The sequence below is a fragment of the Lissotriton helveticus genome, chromosome 2_1 (assembly GCF_964261635.1).
Source record: "Lissotriton helveticus chromosome 2_1, aLisHel1.1, whole genome shotgun sequence".
NCBI classification, from domain to species: domain Eukaryota; kingdom Metazoa; phylum Chordata; class Amphibia; order Caudata; family Salamandridae; genus Lissotriton; species Lissotriton helveticus.
Window position 1 is genome coordinate 1,017,900,799 of NC_136059.1, and position 25,713 is coordinate 1,017,926,511.

A 25,713-nucleotide genomic window follows, 5' to 3' on the forward strand; every position below is an offset into this window, starting at 1 on the left:
TCCTGATCGGGTGAACTTTGGTACCAAGTCTGGGAGATGTCATTGGAATCCTGTGATTTTTGAGACTCTGCTGAATACATTGGTCTCTACTGTACTAAATTTGTCCCATTGGGACGGGAGGGAATTTGTATGCCTTTCGGAATTTTTGGAAAAAGTAGTTTCAATAGCAAAGAAAGTTCCCTCTGATAAAAAATATACAGTACTACCTAAACAATTTCGGCAACTAAATATTGAAATAAATAAGTTGATAAGGGGGCAATATTTATCATTTGACCAAGAAAGGCACCATAAATTGGCCTTGCTAAAAAGAAGAAGGTCAAGGCTGAAGGCAAATATAAAAAGAGAAAAAGAAGATTCATTATGGATAAAACTCCGGGAATCCTCTTATAAAGGTCAAGCTAGGACTTTTTGGTCACTAATCGGTAAGGGCTGTGGTTCTAGATGCTGTCCTACGCCCATCTCTATTGATGAGCAGATCTGGATTCAATATATTGATAAACTATATAGTAATAATGGTTTGTTACTGGTCAAGGATCTCCCTTATGAGGATAATTTTCATATTGTCTCTCCATCTGAAAAAGATATTGAGTTAGCCATAAGGGGCATGCGCTCTTCTGGCGCGATGGGTCCAGAGGAGATCCCGATTTCTGTCTTAAAACAACAGAGTGAATTATGGAGCAAAATCCTTTATCCAGTGTTTAAATTTTGCTTCACCAGTGGAAATTTACCCACTTCTTGGAAAGGGAGCATATTAGTCCCTCTTTATAAAAAAGGGGCTAGAGATCTACCCCAAAATTATCGTCAAATTGCCCTACTAGATGCCATCGGTAAGGTATTTGCAAAATGCCTTCTTAAGTTAATTAATGAATGGGTTGTTAGGGCTGAAATTTTACCGTTTGAACAAACTGGTTTCAGGCAAAGGGACGGCACCCTCGACAATTTGACCGCTCTCCAAATTATAACGGAGAAATATGTTAGGGTACGTGGAGGACGAGTCTATGGCGCCTTTATCGATTTCTCCACAGCTTTTGATAAGGTGGATAGAATATTGCTGTGGGAGAAATTATTCGATCTAGGGATGCCATCTCCTCTTATTAGATTAGTACGTGCCTTACACTCAGATACCTGGTGCAGAGTTCTGTTGGGTGGAGAAAGAGGTTTATCAAGAACGATTCCCACATGTAATGGGTTAAAGCAGGGTTGCCTACTGGCTCCTTTGCTTTTTTCCCTTTATATTGTAGATTTACCCCAGACTGTCTGAAAGCACAGGTATAGCACCAACCTTGGGGGGTCTCCTATTGTTTGTTTAATGTATGCTGACGACATTTTAGTTCTCGACTTAACGCCAAGGGGACTGAATAATCGCCTGCATGCCTTACATATATACGTAGGAAAACATCACCTGTTGGTAAATATTGCAAAAAGCAAAGTGATGTGTTTCTCTGGCAAGAAGAATTTTAAATATCCTAACTTTTTTTGGAATGTGGGGGGCCAAAAACTGGAAATAGTGAAATCTTATCCTTTTCTTGGCAAAATAGTTATGAGTAATTTAAGCGAAAAAACTCATATAGCTAATAACATCCGCAAAGCTATTGTCCAGGGAAAGAGTTTGTTGTCTTTATATAAAGCTACTGGTAGAAGGCATTTTCTAATATTATTGGATGTATATCGAGCAAAAATCCCCGCTTCATTACTCTATGGATTGGAGCTAATTGATATAAAAAATTGGAGCTTTTTGAACTCTACTGAAGGAAAGATCCTCCGTAGCCTTCTATCCGTCAACACAGCTAGTTCTACCGCTGCTCTTAGACAGGAATTTGGTTTACGTAGCAGTTGGGTCCAAGGCTTAGCGGGGAGTGTGCGCTAGGTGTTTAATCTATCTAAAGGTGAGCCTGGCACATTAAGACATCTCATTAAAACTGAGCTGCTGGGAAGTCTTAATGATCATTCTTTAATTTTTTTTTTTTTTAGATATGCTGTAAACCAATTACGATTAGATAAAGCTGTCTTATTTTCTCTATCGCAATTTCAGTTGAAAACCCTTCTCAAATTCTGCCTCATGGGATTTAGGGTGGAGATTGGACAGAGAGTCTCGTAGTCTGAAAAAAGGTCTTACTCCTGTTATTAACTCATGTCTGGTAAGGTCTGCACAACCATATGTTCACTGGAATATTCCTCATGGCATTAGGCGGCTACTATTCCTCCTAAGACAGGATTTACTCCCTCTGAAATCACTCTTATCTAAATGGTACGGATCCTCGGCTGTCTGTGACCTCTGTCATATGAAAGATCAGGATTTGCTCCATGTTGTATTTGTTTGCCCGGCTCTATTGTCGCATAGGCGAAAGCACCTAAGATTAATTTGCCTTCAATTGAATATTTTGTCTGCTGCTGATTTCATAGTTGCAATGAATAACCCCCTTAATGAGATGTTTTGTTTTAAATTGTATACATTTTTTAAATGTTTTTTGAATTTGTATTAGGTGGTGTCACTATGGTTCAGTTTTATTCTTGTATTTTTTAGGTGTTGTTATTATGGTTCAGTTTTATTCTTGTATTTTTGAAAATATTCTTTTCTTATGTAATATTTTTGTATTTGAATTGTTGGAATGTACTGTTTTACTTTTTATGTGGACCTCTTTTGAGTTCCGTTATCATAAATAAAATGAACTGACAGTCAAGCAGAAGCACACGGGATGGCTAAGCAAGAAAAGGCCTACTTTCTAAAAGTGGTGTTTTCAAACACAGAATGTAAAAATCACCTTTATTAAAAGATGCATCTTTAGATTCTGAGTTCAGGCATACTAAACTTTATTTTCCTATCTGGTCCCAATGGGAAGTTATATTTATAAGATGTTATAAATTAACTCCCATGCTTTCCTATGGGCCAGATAGCCTTTCAGTGAAAAACGAAATTGGCAGTAGTTCACTATCAGGACATGCCACACACATCAGGGCATGTCCTACCTTTCACATACACTGCACACTGCCCACATGGGTACCTTGGGTACTACCGTAGAAGCGACACACATGTAAGAAAAGAGAAGGTTAGGGCCTGGCAAGTGGGTGCACTTACCATGTTGACATGGCAGTTTCAAACGGTGCGCAGTCCCTGCAGTGGCAGGTCTGAGTTACCTTTTCAGTGTTACTCATGTGGGTTGCACACTCAGTTCTGCAGGCCCACTAGTAGCATTTGATTTACAGGCCCTGGCACAATCAGTGCAATTTACTAGGGGCTTACCAGTAAATCAAATATGCCAATCATGGAAACACTGAATAGCATTGGTAACGCACCCAGAGTCCTAAAACCAACTACAGCAGGTCAGGAAAAATAGGAAGAAGCAGAAAGTTTGGGGCTAACCCTGCAAAAAGGGCCTTTTCCAACAGTAAGAATCCATTTAACGTGGTCTACCAAAAACAGATTATTTGCTAAATTTGCCCTAAGATAGTTGTAATTTGATTACACTTCTAATTCCCTTCCATCTAAACTCCATGATTTCTGCTCATCAAGCTTCATCTTCTTAGATAACATTACTTCTCCTACTGGGGATCTTCCTTAATAGTCATAAGCACTGTATTGTCCTGCCTTTTCTCCAGAGCACTTACAAAAATAATTATATATATGTATATGTATGTATAAGTATAGGCTCAGTAGAAGGAATCAAGCCGAAACGTGTCGGTCGTTAAAGACGGCGAGCCTTACGGACGATGTGGTGGAGCTCCAGCGGGAAGTGCGCAACTTGAGAACGGCTGGAGAGTTGCAGGGCCGGCAGCTGGATGAGTACGAGGGAAGAGCCAGAAGGAACAATGTACGTCTGACCGGAGTACCGGAGAATGCCGAGGGGCAAGCCCCTGACTTATTTGTGGAGGATATTATCACTAAACATTTGCAGCCTAAAGGCCTGAGTTCCTTTTTCACGGTCGAGAGGGCATATAGGATCCCAGGGGGGATACCGTGTCCGGTTGCTATCCCTCGGCCGATGATCGTGCGACTTCTTAACTTTAGGGATAGAGATACTATCCTCCAGGCCTCAAGGTCGCAAGGGCCTCTGCAATTTGAGAACTCGTCACTGAACTTCTATCCTGACTTCACCCAGAAGGTGCAGAAGCAGCGGCAGTGTTTCCAAGGAGTCAAACAACGACTGCGAGCTAAGGGGTACAAGTATGCCTTGATGTATCCAGCAAAACTTCGAGTGGAGTTGCACGGAAAGACTTGGTTCTTTGGTAACCCGGAAGCGGCGTCAGACTGGGCAGATGGACTACGACACAGGCGGAGTCACAGGAGCGTGATGGCAAGGAGACGGAAGAGACGGAAGATCAGAAACATTTTTGGGGTAGCTGGGATGTGGAATTGTGGGGGGGGGGGAGGCACTGTTGCGAATACAACATCCTGATGGACTTGGCTACCAGTGTTGAAGATGGCGGGATGGTGGGGATCCGGGAAACTGGACTCCTCCTCAAATCTATATTTAGATAGGGGTTAGTTTGTGTGAAGGGCGACAGGCACACTGCAAGTTGGGGTTTTGCGATGGCCGAGTGCAGGGGTGCAGGGTGGGGGTGGGAGTCTGGGTGTGTTGGTGGGAGTGTTTTTTTTCTTTTTTCTTTTTTGTTTTTTGTTTTTTGATCTCAGGAATTGCCATGCTATTGTATTTTGAACTTGTAGGTGCGGGGTCACGTAGTTCCCAGGGGTCTGGAATGAGGGTACTGTGTTGGAATGTCAACGCGGCCTGGGGGACAAGATCAAGAGGGGGATGGTGAACCAGCTTGTTAGGAGACACGGCCCGGACATAGTGCTTCTCCAGGAGACGCATCTGGTTGGGAATACATGTCTGGCTTTACACAGAGGGGGTTATAAGTTGGTGGTACATGCAGGCTTCACAACCGAGTCATGAGGGGTGGGTATATTGGTCAAAAACTCCTTTCCATTGTCAGTGCAACACACTTGGGTCGACCAGAGGGGGAGATACGCTGGGGTCTCGGGATTGGTTGGGGGCCGTACTGTGACTTTGTTATCTGTGTATGTGCCACCGGGCTTGCAGACTGAGACTTATAGTGATCTGGGGAATGTTTTTCTTTCGTTTCCTTTGGGAGACCTGGTGATTGGTGGAGATTTTAACTCTGTGCTTGATGGGGAATTGGATCGCTGCCCTCCTCGGGTGCTCCGCCCATCGCAGCGGTGGCTGCCAGATTTCCTTGCGTCGTTGGGTTTGGTTGATGGATGGCGCGCACGTCACCAGATGTCTGTACACTACTCATGTATCAGCGGCTCATGGTAGTCTCTCTCGGTTGGACTATGTATTACTCCCCGCGGGAATGACGCTTAAGATTAGTGAGGCGCGTTATCTCGGGAGGGGTATTTCTGATCACTCTCCGTTGTGGCTAGTCATCTGATTGGATTTGCCGGCGGCTGGCAGGGTAGCTCCTATCAGCGCGTGGCAACTGAAGGACCCGGCCATCAGAAAAGATGTCCTCCGTATGTCCGATAGGTATTTCCAAGAGAATGCTCGCTCCGTTGAGTCAGCGCAGACACTGTGGGAGGCATACAAGACAGTGGCGAGAGGGGAAGTGTTTACCACTGGTAGCCTGGAAAAAGAAGAGGGCGCAGGCAGAGGTGGTCCGGTTGGAGGCCGAAATTCTGAGTCTAGAGGAGAAATTTAATGAGTCACGGGCTCCGGAGGGCCTGCATCAGGTACGCCTTCGTGAGGAGGAATATCGCGTCTTAGTGCGCAAGAAGGCTGTTGCTACTCAAGCGGCTGTGCAGAGCAGAATATGTGAACACGGGGACAAGGCCGATAAACTAATTGCCTGGCTTGAGAGAGGGGATAGGACCTCGATGTTGGTGCCGGAATTGGAAGATAAGTCGTCACGCTTGCTAACGGACCCTCAAGAGATAGTGGACGCGTTCGCGATTATTATCAGGTGGTGTATACGGCGGGGAGTACTTATTCAGAGGCGGAAAACGATGACATGATCAGGGATATTGTCATGCCTTGCCTGTCAGAGGAACATAGAGAATACCTTGACTCCACGTTCACGGACGACGAAGTGACCCAAGCGATTAGACAGGTTAAATCGGGCAAAGCGACTGGTCTGAATGGGATACCCATTGAATTGTTCAAGCTGAAGGGTAATAAACTGGCCCCATATGTTCGTGCTATGTTCCTAGAGAGTAGGGATGTGGGAGAGCTCCCGTATGATCAACGTATTGCTAATGTGGTGGTCTTATACAAGGAGGGCAAACTTAAGACGCAGTGCTCTTCGTACAGGCCTATATCGCTGTTGAACGCGGAACCTAAAATCCTCGCGAAACTCTTGGCGACTCGACTTGTCAAGGTGATCACGACTTTGATTCACCCGGATCAGTCCGGATTTATGCCACATCGCAATACGGCGTTGAACCTGCGTCGGCTGCAGGGGGTCCTGGGCGGTGCCTCCAAGATACATGAACAGACGGTGTTGGTCTCTTTGGATGCGTCGATGGCCTTTGATCGAGTGGAATGGAAGTATTTGTTTGCGGTCTTGGGGAAGCTGGGATTCGGCAGTGAATTTATTGGATGGGTCCGCTTGTTATACTCCATGCCCTTAGCCAGGATAATAGTTAACAATTGCAAGTCCCGCGATTTTCAGCTCGGGAGAGGGACGAGACAGGGATGTCCGCTGTCCCCCCTGCTGTTTGCACTTGCGATAGAGCCATTGGCCACGTGGATGCGCTGGGACAGCTCGATTTGGGGTCTGCGTTGGACGTCGGAGAGGGAAGACAAGATTTCGCTTTACGCAGATGATGTCTTGCTATACCTCACTAGACCTAAGGAGTCGTTCTGGGTCTTCTTGGATGTCTTAGCCATTTTTGGTAGGTATTCTGGGTTGGTCATCTACTGGGGTAAATCAGTGATGTTTGTGGTGGCAGGGGATCCTCCGGTGATTCCGCAGTCTTGTCCGGTGCGTTGGAGGTCCCATCCGCTCTCTCTGTTAGGGAGAGCGGTTTTGTTCAAAATGATGGCGCTTCCTCGGTTTCTGTATGCTTTTCATAATTCGATGGACCTAGTTCCGGCGGCTTATTTCAGGGAGATAGAATCCCTTCAGAGACGGCTTTTCTGGGGGGGTAGTGCCCGAATTGCCTACAGCAAGTTGACCCTTCCTTGGTATGATGGGGGAATTGGGCTCCCAGACATTCGCAAATACTACTGGTCCTATCAGCTAGCTGCAGTGAATAATATAATATACGGGATCCCTGGTGATCCTGGTTATGCAATGGATCGAGGTCAGGCGCCGGGTGGTTCGTTGGAGAGGGCTTTATACTCTAGGCCGCGTAGATTCCCGCTGACGGGCCCCACTGACCACGCGGTACGCCTCTGGCACATTGCGAATAAATGTTTGGGGTGGGAGGGTAGACTTACGCTAGCCACCCCCTTACTGAACTCAGAGAAGTTGGGCAGTATGTGGAAGTCGAAGGTCTTTGACAAGTGGGACCTGATTGGCATTGTAAGGACTGGGGATGTTTGGAAAAAGGGCGCAGTTCACACCTTTGAATCCTTGGTGGCCCAGTACCAATTACACCAGAACTAATATTTTCGGTACCTACAGGTGCGGCACGCATTAGCCACACATGTCCCTAAGGGTACGGTTCTCCCGGAGGCTTCGCCTCTGGAAGACCGAGTATTGGATGGACATATCCCTGAAAAGACGATTTCCCTGATCTATCATAAGCTGGTGAATCATTCGGAGGATCCACTGCGGAAGATCAGGGCCCAGTGGTGTGAAGATGGATTGGAGTTGGATGATGAGGACTGGACAGCAGCGGTGGCCTCCCCCAAGGAGGTAGCGATTCAGATGCGGCTGAGGTTGGTTCAGCTGAAAGTCTTGCATAGATCTTATATTACGGGGCAGCGTCTGGTTCGTATGGGACGTGCTGATAGTGGTGCGTGTCAGAGGGGATGTGCGGAGGACGGTACCCTAATGCATATATTGTGGCGTTGTGAGCGAGTGCAGGAATTTTGGTCGACCATGTATGTGGAACTGAGCCGGGCGTTGTCTGTTGAATGTTTGGGAACCGACTGATTTGAATGAGTCTCAGAAACAATGGGTGGCACTGGCGAATATGGTTGCCAAGCACAATATTGCTCAGCTCTGGGGTGCCAGTCAGACGCCAGGAGTCACCAAGCGGGCGTAGGACCTGGACTGGTGCATGGTTCGGGAAAAGTCGGTATATGTGGCCAGAGGGTGCCCTCGTAAGTGGGAGAAGATTTGGGGACCATGGAACAGTTACAGGGGTGATATTTGTGTCCCCCCGGGGCCCAGCCCTGATGAAGATGTGCCCGACACCAATGACCCCTGAGATTTTATTGTGGATCATGTACTTCTGAATTTTTCCCTCGTACCAAAGTATTGTAATGTTTTGGCTTCCCTGAGATTTCCTTATTGGTTTGTATGTGTGTTTTATGATTTAATAAAAAGATAAACAAAAAAAAGAAAGGCGCCGACACCGTGAATTCTTTTTCAAAGTAAGATTTAATCCAAGTTGCTGCTCAAATTGCTTGTTAGGAATGTGAACTACAACATTTCTTGCTGAATAACACTAGGCTTGTAAATCATGCAGGAATGATATTTTGCAAATTATTGAACTGTTGGAGGTTTTTACTGAAACGTCAGGTTTTACCTCAAATAACATTATGAAATACGTAATTGATTATATGTGCATTTTTATTTGCGATAAATGCGTTATTTAACATTTATTTTAAAATGAAAGACAATGGTGCCAGGTCGCGCTATTAGGATGTGTAACTTATAAATTGCCGAAGTCTGTTTTTCAGCTCCATCAGGAATATGTTGGTCCTCTTTCTATGTTTGTGACTTTCACTTCTTAATGGTGGTTTGCACTGTAACTTGTTGGCTTGTGAAGAAGAGCGTGTGCTCGAAAACGTGTCGCTCCACCGTTCTCCGCGGAAATGCCTTCGCTAGAGGTGGGGGTGCCTCAAGGGTCTATCCTGAGCCCCACCATTTTCAACATTTACATGGCCCCTTTGGCGAAGGTCGCGGAGGCATTTGGAGCCCGGGTCATTTCATATGCTGATGACACCCAGCTCCTGTTTACTTGCAGGAAGGGAGAGGTTTTTGACGGCGGCAGAATCAAAGACTGTTTGAGTGCAGTCTTTGCATGGTTTCAGCACCAGAGCCTGAAATGCAACTCGGATAAGTCTGAGCTGTTTTTTTTTGGCTGTGCCCCTGACCCTGGCTGGAAGACATGGTGGCCCCCGGACTTGTTTCCCCCTGAGAAACCATCCTCCCAAGTAAAAAATCTGGGAGTTGTGTTTGACGACGATCTCTCTTTTCATCCACACATCACGGGTTTAGCGGGGAAATGCTTCGGCATTCAAGATGGTGAGAAAATTTCTCCAATTGCTCTCCCTACAATACCGCAAGAATATTGTTCAAGCGCTTGTGGGATCGCGTCTAGATTATGCTAACGCACTTTTTGCAGGACTACCTAAATATCTGGTGTCCAGATTACAAACTGTCCAAAATTCAGCGGCCAGAGCAATTTTTGGCCTTCCGCGGAGAGTCAGTGCCTCTCTGTTGCGTGGCAGGTTGCATTGGCTATCAATGCCTTGCAGAATCAGGTTTAAAATCCTCACACTGGCATTTAAAGCTCTCCACTCTACGGGCCCTGCTTACCTCAGGAAGCGTATTGCTTTTTACGTTCCCCGGAGGAAATTGAGATCTGCTGATTTGGCGAAAGTGGAGGTGCCAGTGATCAAACGAGTGCGGATAGGAGGCCGGTCTTTTCAGTTCATGGCAGCCCGTTGCTGGAATGAGCTCCCTCTTTCACTTCGCAAGGCTAATAACCTTCTGGCCTTCAGGAAGGAGCTGAAGACCGTCCTTTTCTCTGCATAACCTGTGCGCCTATAGTGTATTCGCCTTTGGGTCTTCTTGGTTCTGTTCAGGCCTCTTTGTTAAAGCGCCGGGACACCCTTTCGGGGTAGCCGTGCGCTCAAAAAGTGCGGTTTTAACATAACATAACACTAAATACACCTTTCAGCAAAACGAACCCTGGTGTGCGAGTTTTCTTTCCTGCTACCGACTGTCTAGCAGAATGTCCTTCTCTCTCTCTCTATATATATATATATATATATATATATATATATACGGGTGCTCAGGGGCGGTCCCCTGGACCAGTGGATTGATCATGTCCTGCTGTGGGTCCGGTTTATTGATGATGTCTTTGTGCTGTGGCAGGGCACGGAGAAAGATATTGAACTGTTCATCAATGACCTTAATCAAAACTCCTTAAATTTAGAGTTTGTAGGACATCACAGCAGGGAAAGCATTGATTTCCTTGATATTCGAATTACCCCCACTGCAGGAAAATTGGAAACTACTGTTTTTCGTAAAGCCACCGCTGGAAATTCCATCCTCCATGTGGAAAGTGCTCATCCAGTAGCCTTGATAAGGAGTATTCCTTTTGGAGAGTACTATAGGGCAAGGAGAACATGTAGTAGTGAGGGAGAATATGAAATGACTGAGAGATTCACCCAAAGAGGTTACAAGTTGGATATCTTAAAAGGGGCATCGAAAAAAGCTAAGAACTTGGTGAGACAAAAGATATTATTTGAACCCTCCAGAACGAAAAAGCAACAGGAACAGAAAAATCAGACAAGGGATCAGGACAACTCTAGATTTATAACCACTTTTAATATAAAGCATAAGGAGATTAGATCTATCCTACGGAAGCACTAGTATCTGATAAAAAATGACCCAGTGCTGGGTTCTAGAGTAAAAAGAATTCCTGACTCACATTTAGAAAATCAAAATCTCTTAAAGACCTGATTGTAAGGAGTGCGTTCAGTGACAAAAGCAAAAAGGAGGGCATTTCCAACTGGCTCGTACAGAAACCTGGCTTCAAAAAGTGTTCAAAATGCAAGGCATGCCAACATGGCATGAATCACACTGATTTTAGAATTTTTTTTTATAAAACCATCAATATTAGGAGTGTTATTACATGTAAAAGCAGCTTGTTGTATACCTTCTGCAATGTCCGTGCCTAAAGATATATATAGGCAGCACAACCGTACCTGTCCATCAGCGAATCCTCCAGCACAGACGTGCAATCATTAATCAGGATAGGACATATCCCATTGCGAGGCATTTTGAATCTTTCCATCAAAGTAACCCCGAAGGTTTAAAATATACCTGCATAGCAGAGGTCCCTGAAAAGAAGAGAGGGGGAGACCGGGAGAGAGAACTTCGTAAGTTAGAGATGTACTTCATCCTAGAGTTTAACTGTAAAGAGCCGCATGGATTGAATGTGGACGAAGAACTCAATACATGCCTATCCTGATTATATGAATAAATATATAAAAGAATGTGAGCTTCAAAAATAACTGCATCAAGAATGATGAATTGATTGTGTTTTTAACCTTTTGTTATATATATTTTTTTTTTTTGCAGAGTTTTATATAGCGCGAACTAGAACCGAACCGAATCAGTTATCAGAGCGCTTTACATAGCACCAGTTACGTTACATGAGGCTCGAACGTCGTTACCGAGACTCGAACCAAGTTCCCCAGGTCCGAGGTCGAGCGCCTTAGCCGTTAGGCCAACCCCTCTCCCCTATTTTACAGTGGTATTGATGTTTATGAATCTGCACTTGCACTTTATTCATTGAAGTTAAAAGACTCTAAATGGAATGTTTCTTTTAGGAAAGATATATAAAAACATATTTGCATTTGCACTTTTTTGATATCGCAGTACTGTATTCAGTTGGGTTCTTAAAAGAGTGAAATGTTTACATTGAAGCTTCTCTTTTTTTTAAACTATATTGGTGATGGTATATACATTTTTTAACCAATGTATATTGGTGTGTACATTTTCTTAATTAGTACTGTGTCCAATTTAGGTAACTAATAAGATGAGTGGACTGTTGACACTAAGAAGGATTATTGTTTACATTTATTGATTTTGGTTTTTTAGGAAATATAATCCTCTCTTTTAGCTTGATTTGACTATATATGAGTGAATTGTTTACATAAGAAAAATTATTGTTTACAAAAGCACTGGCACTTTATTTCGAGAAAAATGCAATATGGGGAGGAAAAGAAAGGAAAGAAAGGGACTTGATGAATTAAGGTACCTTTTTGCCATTGAGAGTAAATGATTATATATATATGTATTCTTTTCCTATATAAATTTGAAATGAATGATGATTCCATGTAAAAGAGCTGATATTTCTGAATATCTGCACTGGCACTTTAGAAAAGTTGTGGGACCACGAATTAATATGGGCACATGCCGAAAAATATTTATTCTCCAGGAAAACTGAGTAATTGTCTGAAAAAACTTTTTTCAAAATATGCAATTGAATTTGTTGTGAAGAAAAAAGAAAAAAGATAAGAATTACCAATGTATTCTTTGAAAATGTTTTCTTTTTGAAAGGTCATAAGACTATTCCAGTGCATTAAAACGCATGATTACTCGTAGTAATAACATGTTTTAAAATGGCCCCTGTGTTAGACATAATGCAACCTGAACACTTGTATTCCAGCGTCCTACATCGCTGTTAATTACCACTGTAATGTGTAGTTTAACCTTGCCAAAATGTTGCTTCAACATCGTGATCAAGGGAGCTTGACTCCCGAAAGGCGTTGATGTTTTTTAACTCGTCTATAATAAAGTAAAGACTTTTCTCTATCTTGGAGTGCCGGATGATTTCCATGACTGCGTCTTGTTGGAGAATCTAATGTCCAATATATATATAGCCCCCAACTAACTTTAAAATGGAAAGCTGGGGATCGCGGAATTGACACTACCCACTGGAGGGTAATTAAAATGAAGCTGACTACAGGTTCCACAATGCCGTATCCAGTAAATCACACCCACTGAAGGGTTAAATTACCGAAGCTCGAATAACGGCAAACATTTCTGGTTCCTGTGAACAGACTGCAATCATGCTGAAAAGTCTGTCTTTCTTTGAAAAAGGCCGAAGTTAAGGCCGAAATGCATCAGAATTTGGGACGGCTTTTGAGAAATAAAAGAACGTTTGTCACCGCGAGGTGTGCGGCTCATTCTTTCCGGTTTGGGAAGGTGAAGTAATGTATTTTTGGCATGGTTCAGCCACGGAGCAACGCACAGCTTACAAAGGCGCCATTCCTACCCGCAAAAGGACCACAGAGAAGCAGGTGAAAATCAGAGGGTAGCGGCAGCCGCCTGGGACCAGCCTCAGGTAAAGCCCCCAACTAACCTTAAAATGGAAAGCTGGGGATCGCGGAATTGACACCACCCACTGGGGGGGTAATTAAAATGAAGCTGACTACAGGTTCCACAATGCCGTATCCAGTAAATCACCCCCACTGAAGGGTTAAATTACCAAAGCTCGAATAACGGCAAACATTTCTGGTTCCTGTGAACAGACTGCAATCATGCTGAAAAGTCCGTCTTTCTTTGAAAAAGGCCGAAGTTAAGGCCGAAATGCATCAGAATTTGGGACGGCTTTTGAGAAATAAAAGAACGTTTGTCACCGCGAGGTGTGTGGCTCATTCTTTCCGGTTTGGGAAGGTGAAGTAATGTATTTTTGGCTTGGTTCAGCCACGGAGCAACGCACAGCTTACAAAGGCGCCATTCCTACCCGCAAAAGGACCACAGAGAAGCAGGTGAAAATCAGAGGGTAGCCGCAGCCGCCTGGGACCAGCCTCAGGTAAAGCCCCCAACTAACTTTAAAATGGAAAGCTGGGGATCGCGGAATTGACACCACCCACTGGAGGGTAATTAAAATGAAGCTGACTACAGGTTCCACAATGCCGTATCCAGTAAATCACACCCACTGAAGGCTTAAATTACCGAAGCTCGAATAACGGCAAACATTTCTGGTTCCTGTGAACAGACTGCGATCATGCTGAAAAGTCCGTCTTTCTTTGAAAAAGGCCGAAGTTAAGGCCGAAATGCATCAGAATTTGGGACGGCTTTTGAGAAATAAAAGAACGTTTGTCACCGCGAGATGTGCGGCTCATTCTTTCCGGTTTGGGAAGGTGAAGTAATGTATTTTTGGCTTGGTTCAGCCACGGAGCAACGCACAGCTTACAGATGCGCCATTCCTACCCGCAAAAGAACTACAGAGAAGCAGGTGAAAATCAGAGGGTAGCGGCAGCCGCCTGGGACCAGCCTCAGGTAAAGCCCCCAACTAACTTTAAAATGGAAAGCTGGGGATCGCGGCATTGACACCACACAATGGAGGGTAATTAAAATGAAGCTGACTACAGGTTCCACAATGCCGTATCCAGTAAATCACACCCACTGAAGGGTTAAATTACCGAAGCTCGAATAACGGCAAACATTTCTGGTTCCTGTGAACAGACTGCAATCATGCTGAAAAGTCCGTCTTTCTTTGAAAAAGGCCAAAGTTAAGGCCGAAATGCATCAGAATTTGGGACGGCTTTTGAGAAATAAAAGAACGTTTGTCACCGCGAGGTGTGCGGCTCATTCTTTCCGGTTTGGGAAGGTGAAGTAATGTATTTTTGGCTTGGTTCAGCCACGGAGTAACGCACAGCTTACAAAGGCGCCATTCCTACCCGCAAAAGGACCACATAGAAGCAGGTGAAAATCAGAGGGTAGCGGCAGCCGCCTGGGACCAGCCTCAGGTAAAGCCCCCAACTAACTTTAAAATGGAAAGCTGGGGATCGCGGAATTGACACCACCCACTGGAGGGTAATTAAAATGAAGCTGTCTACAGGTTCCACAATGCCGTATCCAGTAAATCACACCCACTGAAGGGTTAAATTACCGAAGCTTGAATAACGGCAAACATTTCTGGTTCCTGTGAACAGACTGCAATCATGCTGAAAAGTCCGTCTTTCTTTGAAAAAGGCCGAAGTTAAGGCCGAAATGCATCAGAATTTGGGACGGCTTTTGAAAAATAAAAGAACGTTTGTCACCGCGAGGTGCGCGGCTCATTCTTTTCAGTTTGGGAAGGTGAAGTAATATATATATATATATATATATATATATATATATATATATATATATATATATATATATAAAATCGCAAACTAGAAGATACAAATCCATCATCAATTGCTCAAAAAGATTTACAAGCTCTTAGGATAGGACATTAACCTCACCGGGAGCAGGAGAAACATGAAACATTGAGAGTAGTCAAAATTCTTTAACATCAGATATTGACTTCTGTAACACCATTGGAATAACCACAAATAAAGGAGGAGGAAGTGGACTTAGAAAACAGTCCAGGTTCTGTCCACAGTTGCCACCGGGGAATAAAATCGACTTGTTCCATGAAATAAAGGTGGAAGAGATTACCAAAATGTCAGTAAAATCTGCTTGCAATAAAAATAAAAAAGAATGGAATCTCACACCGAAAGAATATCAGGCAATGACAGAACTCAAAAATGATCCGACAATAATAATCAAAGCCTCGGATAAAGGAAGAAGCGAAGAAGATCACTATGAGCCACTGAAGAGAAATCCAATTGAGGAATGGACAAATGAATATCACACACTCCTACTAGGATGTAAAGAAAGAGGCCTAATTGATTTTGATGAATATTTATACCTTAAAACTGACCACCCAATCATAGCCACCATCAACTTTCTGCCGAAAGTTCATAAAGCAATCAATAAACCACCTGGCAGGCCGATAGTGAGCTCCATTGGATCGCTACTAGAAACCACTTCAAGATTCATTGACATTTTCTTAATGAACTATGTAACAATGCTACCTACGTACTTAAGAGATACCATGGGTTTCTTAAATAAGATAAGCAAAATAGAGTGGAATACAGGATACCTAATGGCAACAATAGATGTGTCATCACTCTTCACCTCTATACGACATGAGGATGGAGTAAGAGCTGTTAGAAAATTTCTGGAACAGAGATCCATCAATCACTTAGAGCATTCTGCCATGTTAATTGATATGTTGACTTACTGTTTACAACATAACGTCTTCCTCTTCCTGGGCAACTTGTATTTGCAGAAACAAGGCACGGCGATGGGGACATTTTTTGCCCTAACGTACGCGAACCTAATGATGGCTGTTGGGCCTGGCCCTTTTGGCAGGTTCACCCCGAAACTTTTTGCTTTTGCCTAGCCTGTTTCTGTAACCTGGTGTTGGTGATTTTAGGCCTCTGCGCACTTTTTCACTGTGGCACATTGTAAAGTGCGTGAGCTCTCTGTGTATGTGCTGTGAGATTGGCCTGCCCTCCCATAGGAATGCATGGGGAATGTATGTGTCCGTGGTAGGTCCTGATGTGTGGGGAGTGCAGGCTCGAGTTTGGTATGTGCGAACTCGTGAGATTGAATGCTGCGCGATGATGTGTGCGGCTTTAATGTGTCTAGTGTGGAAGTGCCACTTCTAGAAGTTGGTGTGTCTGTGCAGTGAATGTGCTGTCTTGTGATTGGCTGGAGCTGGCTAGTGTGCCTGGCTCCTGGAGTCAGGATGGGTCTGCCCCGGTGGTGAATGGGGAGATCTGCATGTGGATGGCAGGGAGGGGCTGCACCTGGCACCTGAATAGGGCTGGGTTTTCCCTCCACAATGCTGGCTCTGCCCCCTGTGGTGTGTCTGATGTCCCTGACCCACCCTGTGAATAGGCAGAGGGGCTGAGCAAAACAAAGTGCTCAGGAACCAGTTGCATCTGGTTCTCCCCTTGCATGCACCTTTGGAAATAAAGGGAAATGGTGTATAAAAAGAGGCTGTGACCTCATTTAACATGTTCTTGTTTTCCTGACTAGAATCTGCCAGGGGCGTGCTGCTGCTGGGGCCCAGTAGAAGGCTTGTCTCCCTGGGCCCTGCCCAGCCCCAGGGTGCCTGATGGACTCTCCCTGGAAACCTTTGCTTGTGTTTCCCTGCTTGCAGACTTCTGGGACCTTTTCCTTGCCTTTGCCCAGGCTTGTTGTAGCCTAGGCGCCCTGGGAGCGCCTTTTTGGGGAGAAGGCTGATAATTTGAGATTTCCCTCCATAGCGCTGCCCTTGTTTTGCCAAGAGCCTGTCTTGTCAGCACTCAGCACGGAGCTGCACTTGTCTTCGAGGGGGATCCCGACGTTGGGGTCCCCCCCCGCTATTGTGGATTGCTTGCAGGTGCCCACCCTGCATTGTGCCCGCAGTTATATTCCTAATAAAAGCAGGTGCCCACCCTGCATGATGGCGGTTTTATTTAAATCACCGCGGGTGCCCACCCCGCTATTTATTTTTTATCTCGAGGGAGCATACCCCTCGTTTTGTGCCAGGGAAGATCACCGCAGCGGCCCGAGTCCCGATCAGGGCGTAAGTCAGGCGGCGAGGTGCCTGACGACGGGCAGGACTTCCGGTTTTAAAGAAGTAAGTCCCGCGCACGCCACCGGCAGAGAGCCCTCGTGAGTCAGGGAAGCCAGGCCGGGTTGGATCCCTCGTGTGGGGAGAGACGGAGTATGGCGGTGAAGCCCGGGCCCCAGGAGGGGGCCCGGGTGGAGAAGGGAGGAGCGTTTGTCAGGGCAGGGCTCCCGAGTGCTGAAGGGAGCCCCGCCTGCGTTTGCCCATGAAGCCCCGGCTCCCAGGAGGGGGCCCGGGTGAAGAGGAGACCGTCGCGAGAGGTGCCGCCATCCCTGTGAAGAGGAGCCCCCAGCGAGCAGCCCTGTGAGTGAGGAAGGGCTGGGGGGGCTCCGTGGGGAATGTTGATGGTGCCTGATCAGGGCACAGGGTGATGTGCGCTTCTGAGCGGCCCCGTCCTGCGGCTGCTCCAACGTAGCCATGGTTAATTAAAAGGGGCCAGAGGGCCTGTTGTTAAAATCTAGAGCGTGGCATAAACATTATCGGCGCCATCTTGTCCTTTTCAGATCTATACGTGCGCGTAAGCAGCAGTCATTTTGAATGCCATGGCTTCCTTGCCCACTGCTGATAGCCAGCGCGTCTCTCCCCCTCCCTCTACGGCCTCGCAAGCACCCCCCCCCGCGCTCTGATAGCCCCCGATCTCTCCTGCCTGGGCCATAAACGCACCTCCAGCGCGACCCTGCCTCAGAGCCACATCCCGTGTGGAAGCCTCACACTCCTTTCATCTCTCTCACGCGAGCGGGCCTTTTGATAACCTCTCCCTCCTCGTCCATTGTCCGAACAGTTCCAAGGCCACCACCTAGCCTTGCAGCTGCAGTTTATTGCCCCTACAGTAGGAACTCACCCCACATCAAAGGAGCGGGGGTTAATCAATACCCTCACACCTCCAGATCCGACCGATCGCCCACTTTCCCGTTCCCAGCGGAATGTCCAGCTGCGCGATAACCACCACATGCTGAGATCGAGGTGGGAACTCTACTGTAGATGTGTGTGGGAACGGGCCTGGACCGGGGATTCCGAGGATGTCTTTTCTGGCCTTCAAAGAAACATTATGGATGCAATGTATGTAATAAAGCCATAAACCTGTGTATAGGAGGCCAGGCCTCAGAGATGCGGTTAGAGCACCTCGAGAAGATACCCTGTTGTCTGATTTGACGTGTTCTGCTCCGTCAGAATAAGCTCCTGTTTCTTGCCTTCCAGTCTCCAGCGCCTGCCTCTTTGTTTGGTAATATTGAATGGTATGAGAGGCGGCTATCGCCGGGCAAACCTTGAAAAGGGGTAATCGAGCTGACCTTTGCGCCCTTTTTTTAACAATTGGCGTCCCAAACGTGGGGCCCATCAGCGACACGTGGATCCAGTGGGAGAGGTCCCGACGACAGTGTGAACGACTGCAACGATCGGGAAGAGCTCCTGCCCGATAGACCCTCGTCTGGCAGCCGATCATCCGAACTTCACCGGTTCCGAGCAGACCTCTCTCGAGTGATCTACGGTCCTGACTGGGAACCATCAGGAGTGCCACAGCAATTACGGAGAATAGAGGGCGATCGGGCGCTGGAAGCGGAAGACGAGAAACCGTCCATGCGGTCCGGGTAAGGTCGTGCGTGTAACACGGCGAATTGATTGTTTGATTGTTTGAAAATACTAGTATTGCTCATTTGATTGTTTCTAAGAGATTCTCTGTCTGCAAAAAGGGAAGAATAGGAGTATTCTCTCTTTGCAGATAGTGAAGGGTAGGTAACGCAGGCCTTTGCCCCCGTTGTAATCCGTTGTGCCTGCTTCCCTCTCCATTTGATTGATTGTTATCCAAGCATTTACTGCTTTGGAATTGGTTCTCTTTGGATCATTCTCTATTTGCAAACAAGCACAGAGTCGCAATACTCTGTTTAGTCTTTGCAGATAGTGAAGGATAGGTAACGCAGGCTTTTGCCCCCGTTGTAATCCGTCGTGCCTATTTTTATCCCTCATTTGATTGATTGTTTATCCGAACATTGATCGTTTGGAATTGGTTCTCTTTGGGTTATTCTCTATTTACAAATAAGCACAGAGTCGCAATACTCTGTTTAGTCTTTGTGAATAGTGAAGGATAGGTAGTGCAGACTTTTGTCCCCATTGTAACCCGTCATGCCTATCTTTGCCCCGTTTGTTGGTAGTTGGTTCAGCCCGGACCGCTTATTAGAGGTGAACCATCCGGCTCCACTGGAGGGCACCCCTAATAAGGACATGTTTACTAAATATGGACTAGTCACCATGGCTTAGAGTAAGCTGTGGCATAAATACACGAGAAAGGATCGGGAAAGTCAGTGGCCACTGATAGGATCCTTTGATAACGATAAAATAAACGCGCTGGGAACAGCCCTTTATAACAATAAGACAACACCCACTATGCTCGATAGCTTCGGCATGTGGCGCAAAGAAACAGAACAGCGGAAAAAGAGAAATGAGGTCAGGTTAGAAAAGGAATTACGCAAAGCAGCTCACCTAGCCGCTAACAAATTGAAGGAAGAAATAAAAGAAAGAGAGGAAACCAAGCTAAAACAAGATTCCGAATCATCGGGCCAGTGTCCCGTCAGGACACCCTCTACACTTTACCCCGAGCTACCTTCGAAACAGCGAACGAACGATGATTTACTACTAGGTCCCCCGATCATCTACATGCCCCCTCCATATGCCCCTTCCCAACCCTTAGCGCACCACCCGCAACCCCCAACGACAGGCGAGAGTAGTGCCGGAGCCTCGGTCCTCATGGCATCTGCGCCGACCGAAGCCCTCGTACTCAGCGCAGCGCGAGCAGCGACTTCAGATGATCCCGAAGCTGGGAGGAAAGACCCTGCTAGGTCGAATAGATTAAGTAAGGATGGACAAGCTGGGATCGATAAGATTGTAAAGACACTGGTGGTGCAAAAGGAAAGTGAGGATTATGTAACGGATATGTACAATACATATGCCAATAGCCACAGACGACACTTTGTCGTACGCCTTTGTTACCATACCCTTAATGCCTATGAAGACTGATACCAAGGAAAAGGCCCTGAAAACCTAACGACTCTGTATAGGAAAGTTGATGTCGGAGATGGAGGCGAGTGTGATGTGAAGAACCTCTTCACGCGTACGCTTGAAGTTTTCCGCCACCTCACGGAACAGAAACCAGAGACTAACACCACGACTCCTGCAGCGACTGAAGCCAGAGTAGAAAAAATTGACACGATGATGCCCATAAAGGAGGCCGCTCCCTATTGGGTTCCCCCACGAGGACAGGGAACACACGACGATATTAACCACCAAGATGCGAGAGGGAGGGTAGTTTACAACTGGGTTTACCAACCACGGGATTGGCAAGACATCCTGACTTTCCAAAGTCCTTGCCTGATCTGCGAAAGAACCCCACAGCCTTCTATACAGAATTAGCCACCGCTTTAGGTTCAACGATTATGACCCTAGCGGATATCGATTTGTTTTTCGGGCTATGTCTGCCAGCTGATGTGTGGAAGCAAATCCAGAAAGTCGACCACCTTGAGCCGTTCGGACATACCTGGATACAACTCGGTGATGTAGACAAACAGCGAGAGCCGGGACAGAAACCTTTGAAAGCCATTCTAGACCTACCAGATAAGATCGTGCAGAAATTAAAAACCCTAGTCCCAGAAAGGAAGGTGGACTGGTCGATAGTAACGGCCTGTCGCCAGAAACCCCAGGAAGACGTATCAGAATACTTCTCCCGGTTTGAAACGGTGTTCTCCGATTACAGCGGCCAGGACATGACCACTGCAACCGGACATCACTTGTTTGTCCAGAACTATGTGAAAGGCCTGACACCAGAAGTCTCGCAGAAACTACAGACTAGCGAGAGTAGTTGGGCGGCCTCCAAGCCCGCAGCTATCCTTCAGATGGCTCAATACTATGAGCGACAAAAGAACGAGAACGATCGAGCGACTGAGAAAAAGAAAAAGGACTTGAAAGAGAGGGTGATGATTGCTCAGTTGCAAGGGGTGACTATAGGAAGGGAACAGTATAGAGGAAACTACCAGTCGAATGCTCCTAGAAATCCACCCCCTAGAGACCGCACACCCGCACCCGGCGTTCCACGAACAGACCTCGATGAGAACCAGTGTGCGTTTTGCAAAGGATTTGGCCACTGGAAGTCTCAATGTCCAGTTCTGCAAGAAGCACTCAGAAATAAAGACACGAGAGACGTAGCGGGCGGGCCGAGAAATAGAGGACAGGGAAGAGGGCACACAAACGACACCAACAATGACAGACCTGGCAGACCGAACACGTTTGACCGTCCCCGACAGAATCAGTGCCAACAGTCTGACTGCGACAATGCCCACGACTTTGCATAGGACTGCCAAGGGCAAGGAAGGGATCCAGTCGAGCTCTATGTTGACCAGCAAGGTCCTTATGTCACCGCTAAGGTCCTAGGTACGAAGTCTCCATTTCTGGTAGATACTGGTGCAACACGTAGTGCGTTGTCTAAACGATTGATTCCCAGTGCACCCTTGTCTGGCTCACATGTGACATCAATAGGTTTTGATGGAACGCCCTCCACTAATCCCTTGTCCACACCGATCTCTTTTAACTTGGACAATAACACCACTGACACGACGTTTTTGCTCTCCTCCAACACCCCCGACGCCATTATGGGACTTGACTTGTGGAAACATTTTCGAGCCACTATTAGGTGTTCACAAGACGGAGTTCGAGTCATTCTGTACGACAATCCAACGCTGCTCAGATCTTGTCGCACACAACGCATGTTTTCCATCACTGACGCTGACTTGTCCTTACTCGACACCCTACCTCTGTACCTATGGGCAAAGACTGACTTGGACGTAGGACGCATGATGATAGACCCTGTACACATAACTGTTCGACAGGACGCAGTGCTCCCAAAACTCCCACAGTATCGGATATCGCCCGAAGGCGAGAAGGCATTGGTAAAAATCATCCAGTCCCTGGTAGACGCAGGAGTGGTAGAAGAAGTAGTTAGCAATGTTTGCAACAGCCCTATCCTACCCATTGTGAAGAAGCAGGGTGAGGGAGATGAAAAAGCGTACCGCTTCATCATCGACCTACGAGAAGTCAACAAAGTAGTTGTACCTCAGTACCCTGTAGTCTCGGACATCACCACCATTCTGACCCTGATTCCTTCCACTGCCACCACCTTCACGGTAATCGATCTCAAGAACGCATTCTTCTCCATCCCCATCCACTCAGATAGCCGCTACCTTTTCGGCTTCACTTTAAAATCCCGCTCATATAGATTTTGCAGAGCACCCCAGGGCTACACTGAAAGTCCAAGCATCTACAGCCAGGCCCTCAAGAGACAGCTGGATGCAGTCCAGTTACCGGATGGAGTGGTGTTGATACAGTACGTCGATGATATCCTTTTGGCGGCCGACACCACTCCACTTGCAGTCACAGCCACCATCTAACTCCTGCACTTCCTCGCGGAAAATGGCCACAAGGTCTCCAAGAAGAAGTTGCAATTCTGCCAACCTCAAGTCACTTACCTAGGCCACCTTTTGTCCAAAGATGGGAGAAAACTCACACCCGATCGAATTCAGGCTATTCTAGAGACCCCTATCCCTAAAACCCCGAAGCAAGTCCACTCTTTGGTAGGCCTCACCTCCTTCTGTCGACAATGGTTGCCAAATTTCAGCCTCATTGTGAAACCACTACTTTCCCTACTGGCTAAAGATGTCCCCTTCCCGCTCCCTTGGACCCCTAAATGCCAATCCGCCTTAAAGGAACTACGAGACGCCCTTTGTTCAGCACCAGTCCTAGGAACCCCTGATTATACAAAACCCTTCTCTCTCTACACTCACAAAAGGGAGGGATGCGCTTTGTCTGTCCTGACTCAAACCATCGGCCCCAAACAACGACCATGTGCCTATTTCTCTGCCACTCTTGACCCTGTAGCAAGAGCTTTGCCTGCCTGCCTTTGAGCAGTAGCTGCTGCTGCTGTCTCTATCCGACAAAGTGAGGGGATCGTACTCTCGAATTCCCTCACGGTACTAGTGCCTCATGCTGTTGACACCCTCCTAAACCAGACCAAGACACAACACCTGACCAGCGCACGACTGACTGGGTACGAACTGACACTGCTCGCACCTCACATCACGTTGAAACGATGCACCACACTGAACCCAGCCACCTTGTTGCCTCTGCCTGAGAATGATCCCGATGTGCCCCCTATACATGACTGTGTGACCCTCACGGATGAACAGACTAGGAGTAGAGTGGACCTTCGAGACACAGCTTTCCCAGATCCTGACGGAGAGCTATGGGTGGATGGCTCTTGCATCAAACTCACCGATGGCACCACCTCAGCTGCGTATGCAGTTACCACAGCCCGAACCGTAGTTGAGACCACCCGCATCACACAGAAATCTGCACAGGCAGCAGAACTGATTGCCCTCACACGAGCATGTATCCTAGCAGCAGGGACGACAGCAAACATTTACACGGATAGCCAGTATGCCTTCGGGGTGGTTCATCACTTTGGGCTCCTGTGGAAGGAAAGGGGATTCCTGACCTCACACGGCACCCCCATCCTACATGGAGATCTAGTCTCCGCTCTGACTGAAGCAGTTCTCCTTCCCAAACGACTTGCTGTGATCAAATGTCAGGCACACAAAAGGGTGACAGATATCATCGAACAGGGGAATGCACTGGCTGACATCACCGCCCGGACGACAGCAGAGAATAGGACGACAACACGCATATACGTGACCAGGTCACAAACAGAACAAGCATTTACAATGCAATGGTCTCGTCTTTGTAAAACTTAGAGCTATTGGCATTGCTCATGACATTTTTTTTTTAAAAACATATAAATAAATGGCATTGTCATTTATAATGCCAATAGCTTAATCTCTCGCAAATGCGAGACCTATTGCATTTCCACCCACACACAAACACACAGAGCCACACACAGAGCCACACGCACCCACCCACACAAAGCCACACACAGACAGAGCCACACACTGACAGAGCAAGAAAGAGCCACACACACACACAGAAAGAGCCAGAAAGTGACACACACACCCAGACCGAGCCATACACACAGTGCCAAACACACACACAGATAGCCACACACACACACACAGATAGCCACACACACACACAGATAGCCACACACACACACACAGATAGCCACACACACACACACAGATAGCCACACACACACACAGATAGCCACACACACACACAGATAGCCACACACACACAGATAGCCACACACACAGATAGCCACACACAGATAGCCACACACACACAGAGACACACACACAGAGAGCCACACACCCACACACAGAGCCACACACCACCAGTCGGTCAAGTAAGGTTTCTACTGACCTATAAGTAAGTCCACCTAAAAGATTCAAGCCATGCCATCTGCACCCCTCATTGCACCTTCCCAGACCCCTTCACGTCAGCTGCTCTACTGGAGAAGGGTCCATAAATGCTGCTCTTGTATTTTGCCATATCAACATCTCAAGGATTAAAGACAGACCTAAGAATGAAAGGCTAAGTTGGCCCTGCTGGGCCTTGAGGCTACAGAAAGAGCTCTGAAGCACGTCACTTAATCCAGATAGCTGCCTTGTCTCAGAACCCTTTCTTAAAACCCAGTAAAAGGAAGACGCACCACAGAGAAGTTCGCAAACTCGAACATAATAAAAACCACACACAGCTCGAGCCCCTGTTTCATGAGCCAATCTTTCCAGGTCCTAGTAGTGCACGGCGCAAACATAAATCTAGTTTTTGCACATTTACCCTTGACATAAGGCTGTACACATCTCTCCTCTTCTTACATTTCAGCAATAGATGGGTCTAGACAACAAGGTGTCTAACTGTGATGAAACCAATTGCATGTAGCATACACACACATTTCTGCAACTGGGGCACAACCCACAGAGGTTTTTAATGGGATTGGATTTGAACCGGTGTCCTGAATCTTGGACACACAAACAGGTATGCGTCAGGGTCACTATAGCGGTAAGCAATCAACAGAAAAGGCTATATGGCCTGTGGAGCACAGACACACACCTGCAGGGAGTGCATTAACCCTCGCAGCTGTCGTAAAATTCCAACCTTTTGATCAGTGTGCGCACAGAAAACACAGGGGCATTCCCCGACGAGCTATATTAGATCGGAGCACGTGGCCTGCAGCAAACAAACATTCAAAGCAGGGACATTAACTCACCACTTCACATACTGGCACCCGAGACCCGCTGGGCACAGCCAGCTGTCTGCAGCAGGGACATTCCCCTGCCAAGCTTTCTTGCTGAGACTTGAACCCGTGACTCTCGGTCACACACTCATCTGGCAAACTCAGTGCTCCCGCCCCTCCCCGTAAAGTCTGTGAACAGGGGGGAGGGATCTCGGCAGCAGGCGCATTAACCCAC